Source organism: Symsagittifera roscoffensis, chromosome 3 (genome assembly GCF_963678635.1).
Source record: "Symsagittifera roscoffensis chromosome 3, txSymRosc1.1, whole genome shotgun sequence".
In the NCBI taxonomy this organism is placed as follows: Eukaryota; Metazoa; Xenacoelomorpha; order Acoela; family Convolutidae; genus Symsagittifera; species Symsagittifera roscoffensis.
This window is the reverse complement of record NC_087064.1, coordinates 27,519,961-27,533,720: the sequence shown is the minus strand read 5'-3', so window position 1 is coordinate 27,533,720 and position 13,760 is coordinate 27,519,961. Positions and strand designations below refer to the sequence as shown.

Below are 13,760 nucleotides of genomic sequence, written 5' to 3'. Positions count from 1 at the left end.
CGAAAGTTTTAAAGAACGCTTCCAAACATTTTCACTAACCTTTCATTTCCTTGCACCACATGAAAGAGATTTGCACTGCTCACACGATATTATGTTGCGCACTAAACAAACACACACATATACATATTATCGTTTCATCCAAAATCACTTCGATCTACACACTCCCTCCAGACAACCACACCATCGTTTTCAATTCATCAATTCCAAATACACCTCACCATTCTTTCTTAACTTCACATATTGCATTAAAGATACTAACCTTCATGGTATTCTTCGAAATTATGATCCCATAACCCAAATGTATATTTTTTGTCCAATCACCAAGACCTTCAATGCAGAAGAATCCCGACCCTTCCTTATCCCACACGAATTTGTTCAACCTATAGAAATCCCCATTTTAGAATTCATCCACAACACTAAATTCAGTCACAAATTATATAATCTAATCCAAAACACACCTTATGAGTTTGCAGTTGGCACTGAAGAACTAACCACCATTAAAGCACTTCAATTGCTTTGGCCACTGCTTCAAACAAAAAATATCATCCGCATCTTAGCTAAACTACTGACAACTTCCGATCTCATCCACGACATCTTCCCCCACGGTTTCTTCCCCGACGACTAACAGGTAAGTATGAATTATAGATATAACTAACTAATTAAAATATTAGAAACTCACCATTCTTTATCCACGTCTTATTTAGCATTTTAGCCTTCATCCAACGATCATCTGAAAAATTCACAAAAGAAAAATAAAAAATAGCAAACTTCTTCAAAAACTGTTTAAAACTCTATTAATTTTTTGCACCAAATAATTAAATAAATTTAATACCAATGCAGTAAATTAATTTATAAATTTTTTCCCAAATGCAGTAAATCTACTAATGATGAAAATTTGTAACTTAATTTTCCCCAACAACTAGCAGTAAAATTGAAATTCTATGTAGTAAATTAATAAGAATCAAATGCAGTACTAACCTTTTGATATTTCAATTCATTCGCACAAAGATTCTATCCACACTCGCACAGCTCGCCCACGAAGAATTGTTTAAAATAATGAATTTCAGTTTCAAGCTTTCACACTCAACAACTCTAACACACGATAACAAGTTTCAAACTTTCCTTTAACCCGGTTGGAAAGGAATTATATACTAAACAAAACTAACCAATGCAGCTTACTAAACACCACAACACATAGCATAACAGCATGACTAAGAAAAGGAAACCAACGGTACCCAAACCGGATTAACCCAGTTTAAAACTGGATAATTTATTCTTTTGAAGACTATTATAAAGTCGAAAGACAAACCCAAAAAAGTCGAAAGACAAACCCATACCACAAACAATTTGATTTTTGAAAAAAGGACACAACCAACAAAACATAAGAAAAACCACAACAAACCCAACATAAAACGTTGTCACATAACAGGACCTCTCACAAAAACCGCATGCAATCATACTCCCACTCCTGGCCTAACCCACCAGAAGAGGACGTCCTGAGCATGCTCTATAGCCGGCCTAACCCACCGTGCTACATCCACGCTTTGTGACCACACTCCTATTTTTAATAAGAGCTACTCAAGGGTGAGTAACTCTTCAAAATAACTGAACTAAAACAAAAAGTTTTTGTGAAAACAACTAACTAAAATCATAATTAAAAAATATTGAAAAAACTAATAAAAGTTTTATAAAATGTAAATTACATTATGCAATACATAGATCAGAATACAACACCAAGGACGAACATCCAAAGACAAAACGACCCCACTACACTCGAGAAAGAATGGCCAACTACAATCAATATGCCGCTCACAATCACAACTCAAAGGATTTAGAGTACGACTTGACTTCGCAGAAAAGGACTTCATTGAACTAGACCAATGACCACCTCGATGTTCAAGTATACGTACAGATCCGAGTAACCAGGCATCCCCTCCACGCACAATCTCCACGCCATTCCTAGACAAGATCAAAACACAAAGAAGTTCTCATCAATGAAACAGAAAAACCTGACATAGCCAACCATTCTGAAATCAGATTTGAGTTTGTTGCAAAGACCCAGTCGTTGTCATGAGATGGCACAACGATCGAACCTGGAACTTCTCTAACAAGAGAACCCAGAAGAAATATGATGTTCGCCAGAAACCAACGTCCATCATCCATCCTTCGAATTGCAGAAAAACTATTCTAAAAAACTCTGTAAAACCCGGATGGGTGGAACCTGATCTAAACTACATTTTATGATTGGATAAATTAGATATTTTACCAATGTAAAGTATTTGATATTAACCAATCATGATCCATCTAACTAACAATCCACTTATTTGTAAGTGCTGAAATTACTTGTAATTTCAGCACCAGAGAGATTTGAATTTAACTTAGAAATTAGTTGACTCTCCAAGAAGACTTCAGCAACCGCAATAAACCAGTATACCCTAGATCTATTGAGCCTAGCAGAGACTAGTTAAACAACCTGAGACTAGATAGTATAAGAGTAAGATTAGGATTGGTATTAGACTAAGAAGTTGCACGAATCTATCCGGCCGAAAATAAGATAGCGTGACGAGCAGACGATGTACCCTATCCGAAATTACTCTATGAGTTATACACTTCGGTCCTAACTCAGTAGATGCTACAAAAAGTTCTTGATAAAACGAAGATAAAAAATTCAGGCACTTCATGATAAAAACAAGGTGCAGGGATTTGTCAGAGCTCTAAGCTGACAAATTACTCGACCTGAAATTCAGTTGCCTCAATTTGTTTCTATTCTATTCAGTCGAAACGTAACACTTAACGCTAAGTTTTTCCATGTTCACATCGCGAATATCAAATTAAAAATTAATTCTAAAACAAAAGGTGTGCCGATCCGAACAAGCATGAACTACCAGAGGACGGCTTCAAAGAAAGTGAAAAACAGAGTCGTCTAATTTTCCAGAGCAAGTCTCTATCAACTTGATAAACTGCCCCAACAAAATTGCAAGAAGATAATATCAACATGAGTAATTTGGTACTTGGTTTTTTTTTTTTTTACAGATTGTTGTCAAACACAAATAAATTCGTTGTTTTAACTTTTTTACTGTATTTTTTCCAATTTTTTTTTAAAAAAATTATAGTAAACCACGTTGATTACGGTTTATAATAAAATAGACATATAGCGAAAAAAGCGTAAATTAATAAAAAATTGGATAGATTATTAAATGGGACAAGAAAAAATTACAAAAACATTTGAGGCTTTCGGTAAAAATGGTTTGACAGAAGCCGAGAACAACGCCTTTAAATTTTTTCAAGCCAAACGACCCATACTGATGACCAACGCTCTTCTTTTAGTAGAAAATTGTCCGCCCTTTCTCGCCATTAAAAAAGAACAAATGGTAACTTATATAGAAAATACAATAATTAAGGCTTTAAAAAATAATAAGACAACCCAGTCTAACAACTCAACCACAAAATGTTTTCCCCAAGTGCTGAGAAAATATGCTTTTCGGCCAAAAAAGTAAACAACCTAATAGCACTTGAATTTCTAAAAAAGAAACAAACGAGTTTTTATGATTTAAATGTGGCTTTAAAACCATTTTGTGACTTGATGTGGTCTACGAATAAACACCCAAAACTGAAAATTTCTTACAGAAACGGAAACTCCGCAGAAGTGGAGATACTGTTCTTACCAAACACTAAGTATCCGATTTCCAAACCAAGTTAGAAAGATTTCAAATGAAAGTCCTCCTGTTATTTAAATAGAGGAACCTTCAGGCCATTAGTACGCTAAATTATCTTTTGAAATGAACAACAGCTCAACGTATTTAGTTGAACATCGTCCAAAATAGAAGAACAAAGTGTTTTTTGATACCAATAATGAAGAGCTATTCCAAAAAAAAATTTAATTGATGAAATACAACTTGCCCAACAAGTTTCTTCTAAAACAGTCTTTGAAAAAAAATCATCAAATATTAAATGAACTTGGCGAGAAAAAAATAACAAAAAGTGACTGAAAGTTTTTAGCAAGAATTTTTTTGAAACACAATGGGTGTCATCAACTTTGTATACAAACGCGCTGTTAATTCGATCTTCTCCGAATAGTTTGTTTGCGCTTCTCATGCTACTCAGTTTTTAAAGATGTGAAACAATATCAATTGAAATGGCGTGTTTTAATTTTTGTCATTTGAAGTACTGCCAGCGTAATTTACAGTGAGTTCCCGCACCGGAGTTCCATGGATAATAATCGATTATAATGGAAAAATTTTGTCTAAAATTTTGCCATTATAATCCGTTATTGTGGCAAATTTAGACCACGCAATCGATTATGTGGTCATTAAAATCGATTTTTTTTTCGAACAATAAAAATCCGTTATAATTCATTATAATCGATTATACTCCATTATTTTTATCACTGAAATCGAATATTTTTGCCAAGATAATCCATTATTATCGATTATTTTGAAATAAAAATCAATTATAATCCATTATAATTGATTATAATCCATTTCATTTTCAGAACTAAATTCCATTATTTTTGCAAAAGAATTTATGCCATGTATTTTACTAAATGGCATGTCTCAACGTCATCCCCTCGCCCCCTCAAGCTTCCCCCGTCAGCTAAAGGGGTAGGGGTGAGAAGCTGGGAGGGGGGAGTAGCAGGGGCAAAGCGGGGGGGGGGGGGTTTGGGTAAGAAAATCGGGGTGGGGGGATAAATAAATGGGGGGGGGGGGGTGTTGGGTAAACTGGTAAACTGGGGGAGGGTAAATGGTGGGAGGGGGAGTAAGAGGGGGGTAATAAACTGGTGGGGGTAGTAAGCTGGGGGCTTAACTTGGGTGGGGGGGGGGTAATTTGGGGGATGGGAACGGTAAACTGGAGGGTGGGGGCGGTAAACTGGGAGAGGGGGTTGTGGTTAAAAAAAACAGTGAAATGACGTATTAGTTAAACTGCGATGAAATAAAAAAGTAGAGACAAAAAAATTTTTACATTTCATTCTGAAATGTAACATTTTATGAAACGTAATACGTAGCAACTGCACTAAACAGAAAATGAAATAATTTTAAAAAAAATTGTAAATTTCATGAATAACCCCTCGAAAAAATCCATTATAATCGATTACAATTGAATAAAAATGGATCATTTTGCCTTGAAAACAAGTTTCATTTTTTTCAAAATTAATCGATTATAATCGATTATATTCGGACTTTATTGATTATAAAAATAGTTTCTGTATAATCCATTTTTAACCGATTATAACCGATTATGATCGAAACTTATTGAGACAGACCACGAAAATTCAATATAATCGATTGTTATCGATAGAACTTCGGTGCGTGTAGTCTCGTGATTTAAAAATTCATCAGTTCGCTTCACTTTATTCATTTTTCCGTCTTTCAAACAGTTCTCGCTATGGGCATTTTAAGCACGTACTGCTTCACGGCTTAGAAGTTTTAAAGTGTTTTAAGCTGTCTCTGCAAGATTTGATAACGACATTTGGTGAAAATCAGATTTGTGCGAGTCTCCAAATTACACAGAAAAAAAAACTTTTTTCTTTTTTCGTAGTGTAACTTTAAAGACCGGATATTTTTATGAACTTCGCTGGATCGCTTAGAAAACCCTCGAACATGGATCCATATTAGATCAAAATGGAGCTTAACGCCATAAGCTGCCCGCTTCAGAAACATCAATACAATTATAAGTGTTCTCATATCAGCGCGCAAATTAAGTTATTGGACTGAAATAAAAAAAACTGATCAATTTCATATCATCACTATTGTAATTGTGGATTGAAGCTCAGTTTTCAGTTCTTTGAGTATTTCCAGCTTTTATTCTCTCTTACAGTTATATAATAAAGTGACTTTCAGTTTGCCTGTTTCATATTTTTTTCTTCAAAAAAAAAAAAAACTTGATTCTTTATTTCTAAACAAAAAACTGAGGTGAATAATTTACTGTGGATGTTCATCAGTTCAATAAATGGTTAGTTTGACGGAACAATTATATTTGGCACGATTATTCCGCAGAAAAACGTTGGTTTTCAAAAATCTTTCTAAGGATGAGATCTGACAAACACTTGACACCAAAAATAACGTAAATTACCAAAAATTGTCCAAATTGAGTTAGTTTTTCCGCGTTATTAATAAATCGTAATCAAAATCAACGGAGAAAAACTTCCCTACAAAACTTTTTTACATTTTTCCAAAATTTTTTCTTGGTATAAGATGACGTTTTTGGGTCAAAAAGAATCATACCGGACAGCAGATGGACTTCCTCCTGAGGTAATATGTGGCGATTACAACAACCGAAAACAAATCAATTTATTTCAGAGCTGTCTTGGAGCACAAAATTAGCTGAATGGTCAATTATTGTTAAACCACAGGGAAAACAACTGTTGTTTTGATCAAGAATTTGTTTTTGTTTACTAAAAATTGAAAATATTAAGCAGCGCTAATTTTCATGAATCTGATGTAACTGAAATTGGGGCCAAAATCTGAGCAAATAAATTAAATAATGAATTTTCAAGCATGCGCTCAGTCATCAGAGAGCGCACTTCAAAGTTCAAAAATGAAACCAGTTGATTCAATTGCTAATATGATAGATGGTGGAACATCAAGTGACTCCAAATTTGGTCATTTTGTGATGATTAAAGTTAACTTTGAACAAAAGAAAATCATCTGAAAAACACGGGCCAAAATCTGAGCAATTAAATGAATTAATGATTTTTCAACCATGTGTTCAGTCATCGGAGAGCGCACTTCGAAGTTCAAAAATGAAACCAGCTGATTCAATTGCTAATATGACAGATGGTGGAACATCAAGTGACTCCAAATTTGCTCATTTTGTGATGATTAAAGTTAACTTTAAACAAAAGAAAATCATTAAAAAGAAAAAAATCATCTGAAAAACACGGGCCAAAATCTGAGCAATTAAATGAATTAATGATTTTTCAAGCATGCGTTCAGTCATCAGAGAGCGCACTTCGAAGTTCAAAAATGAAACCAGCTGATTCAATTGCTAATATGACAGATGGTGGAACATCAAGTGACTCCAAAGTTGCTCATTTTGTGATGATCAAAGTTAACTTTGAACAAAAGAAAATCATCAAAAGAAAATCATCTGAAAAACACGGGCCAAAATCTGAGCAATTAAATGAATTAATGATTTTTCGAGCATGCGTTCAGTCATCAGAGAGCGCACTTCGAAGTTCAAAAATGAAACCAGCTGATTCAATTGCTAATATGACAGATGATGGAACATCAATTGACTCCAAATTTGCTCGTTTTGTGATGATTAAAGTTACCTTTGAACAAAAGAAAATCAGCAAAAGAAAATCATCTGAAAAACACGGGCCAAAATCTGAGCAATTAAATGAATTAATGATTTTTCAAGCATGAGTTCAGTCATCAGAGAGCGCACTTCAAAGTTCAAAAATGAAACCAGCTGATTCAATTGCTAATATGACAGATGGTGGAACATCAAGTGACTCCAAATTTGCTCATTTTGTGATGATTAAAGTTAACTTTGAACAAAAGAAAATCAGCAAAAGAAAATCATCTGAAAAACACGGGCCAAAATCTGAGCAATTAAATGAATTAATGATTTTTCAAGCATGAGTTCAGTCATCAGAGAGCGCACTTCAAAGTTCAAAAATGAAACCAGCTGATTCAATTGCTAATATGACAGATGGTGGAACATCAAGTGACTCCAAATTTGCTCGTTTTGTGACGATTAAAGTTAACTTTGAACAAAAGAAAATCATCAAAAGAAAATCATCTGAAAAACACGGGCCAAAATCTGAGCAATTAAATGAATTAATGATTTTTCAACCATGGGTTCAGTCATCGGAGAACGCACTTCAAAGTTCAAAAATGAAATCAGCTGATTCAATTGCTAATATGACAGATGGTGGAACATCAAGTGACTCCAAATTTGCTCATTTTGTGATGATTGAAATTAGCATCTGACTAACGTTAAACTTATTAAAAAAGTGCTAATTTTCATAAATCTACTGACGTTTTTCAATGAGCATCAAAAGAAAACCTTCTGAAAAACACAATGGGTGACAGTCGTTTTTCAGCTACTTGCAATCGCTTTGAATTAAATTTGGTCTCTTTATTTTTTAGATTGGTTCTGTTGGCGCTGAGCATTAATATTTCAAGATCTCTCATATTCACATTTGAATCAACTGCGTTCACCAATTGACGTTTGAAGGGCTGCCGGCGTGATTAACATCGCGTATTCTGATGGTGACCTCTAGCAGTCAAAATCATCAATTCTTCTTAACTTCTACATTGTTTATTTTCCCCTTGAGCAATTCTCCCAATAAGCGCATTAAATATGTTCTGCTTAACGGCGAAGATGCTAGCGAATAGTTTCAAGTTGGTTTTTCTGCAAGTCTTGGTACAATGCGCTAATTATGTTGAAATTTTGCGCAATTTATGTTGCTATGTTGAGCGACTCAAACCTCGGAACAAGTGAAGACCACTTAAGTTACGACAAAAGTCGCGGACATCGGCCCAAAATATGGTTTATCAATTTTTGATAATGCTCAGCTTATTAGGGTTTTGCAAAATCAATATTTGTGATTATTAGTATTTACAAAAAGAAACAAAAAAGCAGTCGTTGAGGGCAATATTTAAGATGAAAGTATGAGTTTCATAAGAACTATATTTGACCCAAATACTGCCCTCAGGATTTGAATTCAAATCATAGTCCAATGAAATGAGATTTGTTGGGAACATGAATTTTATTGAGGTTTAATGAGATTACTTTAAAGGTGAGTTTTATTGATTAGATTTATTGATGAGGTTAATTTAGGTTTTCTGGGGCTATTTAATGGACGACTGAATGTATTTATTTAGAAGAGTGAAAACTGATAAAGCTGATGAAAGGAAGTATGTATTGATTTCTTAACACTGAGTGTAGGATCGGTGATCCTAACACTTTTCGCCAAACTTAGAGTTCAATTGGGCATTTCACCTTGAGATATGCATACATTATAGTGAATAAGAATGAGTAGTACATAGCTCGGTATTGACGAATCAATACTATAAGCAGAAAAGTATACAAACAGTAAAGTCCAAAATAAGTTCGAATCTTCAAAGATATAGTCCCTCCTATGGCGAAAAACCAAAGTGAAATAAGATTGGTGGACACCCCCCCCCCAAATGGAAACCAAGGAAGCTGAGTATATGAAACTCATAGGACGGATACTAGAGATGATTTGACCCGGGCATGCAAATATCTAGACCCCGCGGACCCCCCTGCCCCAAGCGATAACGGTTCCCGGAAACGCAAATAGCCCTATTAGAACTCGGTAACCAGCGTTTGGAATGGAAATAAAATATAGTATGTTATAAACCTAGCTGAGGGAAGATTAAGCTTAGAATCCCAGAACCCCTGGACCCCTAATTCCGGTGTTATGTCCTATGCAAATAGCCCCCACATCGACTTCCGGAATACGTTTTGCGGCCCCCACTGCACGCAAGGAGCTAAGACTTAGGGATATCATAGATATTAACGAGTAACATCACACGTTATAAGTTGACCAAAATCCAGCGGTTGGACCGAAGTTATTAGCACCTGGGAAAACACCCCTTAGACCAGAAGTGGGCAATTTACACAAAATTTTGAGCAGGGGCATATCAATTTTATGGCGGCAATAGACACTAGAACCCAAACCTGAAAAAAAACACCCCGTAGTGAGTAAAGCCCCTCCGACGGCTCCTTCCGGTTTCTATGGCCTTTTCCCAGCGAAAATTGGTAATGGACATTAGAAATGGGATAACCTGGGAAGTTTTAACGTGATGTGGATGAAACTTGGCAGGTAGGACCCCTATAGTAGTCTAAACCCGACTAGGGAAGAGTGACCACGGGTGAACCCAGGATGACCTTTAGACTACCTTTGGGCGTGTAGGACTAAAATTGCATAGGAAACTCACAGGAAAAAGGCGTATTCACACAGGAAAAAGGCGTATTCCCAAACCCCCACCCTTGGAAACGAGATTGGGTCACCTACTTATAATTGGGAAGGAATTTACCTATTGGGAAATGAAGCAGAAGCTGAAAGAGATATAGCTTTTACATTATGACATCGAATTAGTGGAACTAATTAAAGTGGACTTGGCAAACATTGACTTCATAATAATTTGGCGAATGAGCTGTTAATAGAAATTCAATCAGACTAAATAAAAGAAGTCCCAGAGAACATTGGCAGTAATAGGAGCATAAAATGGGAAGTAGGTCTCATAAACAATATGTACGGAAGGAATATTTACCCAGCTTGGAATGAAGTAGTGACCCATAGAAAGGGTCTTCCCCTACCCTCGAGAGGTCGAAACCTTAATCCGACAGCCAAATAAAAACCTTGGGATAGTTTTTAATTAAAAAAAATAGGTTTAGAGGTGAAATTGGACTTGATTTTCGCACGAATCACTAAGAGATACCTAAAGTGAACTTGCAGTATAGGACTAGTGTAGACAGAGGAAGAATCCGGTAAAGACATTGCGGAAGGATTACTAAAGTAAATGATAGGACTTGTAGGGACGATTATGACTCTAGCTGTAACTAAAATTCAAATTGACATACATTATAGAGAATAATAAATAGCCTACCGATAGAGATAATAAATGGAAACTCAGAAAGATTATAGTTGGTTCTCAGTTAATTAGAGAGAACAGTTTGAGCTACTTTTAGGGGTAGTTGGATCTCAATTAATTAGAGAACTGTGATAACTATCAGTGAGAGTAGTTGGGTTCTCGTTGTCAGTTAGAGAGAACGATTTAAGCGAAGTTAGAGCATGATTGGTTCTCAGAGTTAGAGAACAAGGAACTGTGAAGTTAAAGGGATCAGTTAAAATACTTCAAAAGAATAGTGACACTATTAATTTCAACAGGTCGAACTGAGTGATTGTGTGGAACTACTGTGTGTAATTTGTTAATTATGATTCTCTAGAGAAAGAGAGAATTGTTAGTGCAGTTAGTTGGGATTTGAACTGCAGTTATTCAATTGTGTTGGTTGATCGCGGACCCTTTCTTTTTGATTAGTTTATTAAATTGCATTCTGGCCACCTATAGTTTTCTGTATTTGGACCGATATTTATCTGAACTTAATTACAACTGGAAATTCTTGCGATCGTGAAAGCCTCAACAGCAGTACACCAAGGGGCAAGTAACCTAATACCGTACGGCATAGTTGCCACCAACCTAACCCTTTCGGGATTGTGGATAGTAGTGATCCTCGGTCGCCCCGCTGAATTCATTACCAAAGGGACCACTTTGCGGTGCCTTAAGTTAGAGTGTGAGAGAGGACCTGGAGAAGCAAAGCCTAAATCTACACTGAAAATCAAAAATTTAATTGGCAACCTCGGTTAAATCCATGCAGGAAACAAAAACACAGCAAGCAAAATATTTAAATAAAACACAGACAATAATTAAAACGTAAGCATAGAAGTTACAAATGATATTGAGCAATTTTATCAATTCTTTGGTTCTCTTATAAGGCTGGTCCAACTCCTCGGCTGTTTAGTTTTAACTAGTAACTCTATTGGTAAGTCACAAGCCTATTGTGCTGTTAATTTTTGAGCGTCATAATCTCAGCACTTTTTGAATGGCCCCGACTTTGGAAATTCTGTGGTTTAGGGGCATTGAGATTTGTTATTGCCAGCACAAAACAAGCGGCACCTGGACTCTCTGATTGAATCCCTTAAGTTCACCGAGCACAGAGAGTTCTTCATGAGCAAGTATTTCCCCAAGTCTGTCCGAGTCAGTCAAGATTATAATTGTATAGAAAAACAATGAACTGTTTAAGTTCTGGACTAGATCTGTTTCCCGTTTATTCGCGTTTCTAAGTTTACAGTTTGCCGAATTCTTTTGTTTGTGTCTGTGTTTGTTTGTGTTTTGATTTAACAGTTTGCCGTATGTCTTTTTCTTGTATGCATGTGTTGTATTGAAGTTATGCGCCTAATTTTTTCTTGCTTGAAACTTTTAAAAAATTCGCCATCAACATATTGGATGCCTAATGATGCTACCGGGCACACGAAAGGGAGCACCGAAAATCCCGCAATTTTGACAGCAAAAATAAGGGAATGAAATCAGCTGGCTTACAACTCTATTACACTCATTTTCATCACTGCATTGGACTATTGAGTACCAAACTGAATTTTTTTTCTTCAAATGAAAAGACTTATGCAACCTTAATTTAACCAGGAATATGGCCCTAGTTACGGTTTTTTGAAGAACTTTGAGGTCAACCGTATTTTCAAGTAATAACCATGCGCATGTCAACGCTTTTTGGAGTCTAAGCAAAAGCTTTTCTTGACCGAATATAAATTGACCATACTTCGTCGTCATTTTTGTTTTAACTATAGAAGCAATTTTCGGGGAAAAAAAACAAAATTTAAAATTTTGGGATTCAAAATGAAAACGTTTTCCGGCGCTTGAGTTCTAATAGGGTGAGGGTTGAAAAAATGTAGCGAGCAAAATTGAGACCCCAGACCTATCGCGTTGCGTATTTGTTCGTTAAAAACATCATCTGTTTCATTTGTTATTATAATTGAAATTATATTTACACTTTATGAATCATTCACACAATACTTGAAGATAAGATGTTCATGTTAATATTGACCTATTTTCATTGGTAGGCGTTTAGCGTTAGTACTTACAACATCTCAGTCTCTCAGACCCTTTTCAACTGGAATTCAACCCTAAGTCTCTTGTGACTTTTGGCACCAAAGGAGCCTTCAGAGAAACATTCAGGGTTTTCAGAAGGTTTATGAAAGCTGGTTTGATCAACAGTTTGTGTAATGTGTCAAACCCTACATTAGCAGTGCAAGGTTGGACAGAGTACTCGCTAGCCCTGAGCAGGAAAGCCTTATTTCGGCCTTCAGGAGTCTTCTATAATGTTTCATAGTTCAAAATCAGACCAAAATGCATCTTCAACGAAGTTTTTTAAGTTTATTCTGGACGCTACTGGTCTGCATAACGAAATCGTAGAACAAAGTTTCAGTGTATTTGTTGCATAGTTTAAAAATTAGAAAGGATCTTGCCATTTTTAACTCTAATATGTCTGTTTTTTTTTGAATTTTATGCTAAAAATTGTAACCTCATCTACGATTTCGTTTAAGTTTATCTCACCCGACAACTACAATTCAGTTTTTCTTCAGGCCATACCATCTGCTTACATGATAGCCGGCCACCAGATCAATCGAGTTTGTTTTCCACCGGGACAATAGGGGACTTCGAGGGTGACCTCGACCATTAGGTATTTTGGCACACAGCTGGACTCTTTATTTATTTTGGATCCATCTTCGACCTCCTCTTTGATTATGTACTCGCACATCAACTTGCTATACCTGAAATTAAGCTAACTTTATTTTAATTAAAGGGAAACCCGAAAAAGTCTCCGTCCCTTCAATTATCCATGCAGTGTTTTTATCTAAAACTGTCGTTAGGTAAAATCACAATTAACTTTGAGGTCAACCGTATTTTCAAGTAATAACCAGACGCATGTCAACGCTTTTTGGAGTCTATGCAAAAGCTTTTCTTGACCGAATATAAATTGACCACACTTCGTCGTCATTTTTGTTTTAACTATAGAAGCAATTTTCGGGGAAAAAAAACAAAATTTAAAATTTTGGGATTCAAAATGAAAACGTTTTCCGGCGCTTGAGTTTTAATAGGGTGAGGGTTGAAAAAATGTAGCCAGCAAAATTGAGACCCCAGACCTATCGCGTTGCGTATTTGTTCGTTAAAAACATCATGTTTCATTTGTTATTATAATTGAAAATATAT

At 35.7% G+C, this 13,760-nt stretch overlaps 1 protein-coding gene across 1 annotated transcript in view; it reads right to left on the bottom strand.

Moving 5' to 3' along the window:
• LOC134841199 (long-chain-fatty-acid--CoA ligase 4-like) overlaps positions 1-13,760 on the bottom strand; it is a 454,776-nt gene that overhangs the window by 316,930 nt on the left and 124,086 nt on the right. The window lies entirely within an intron of this gene.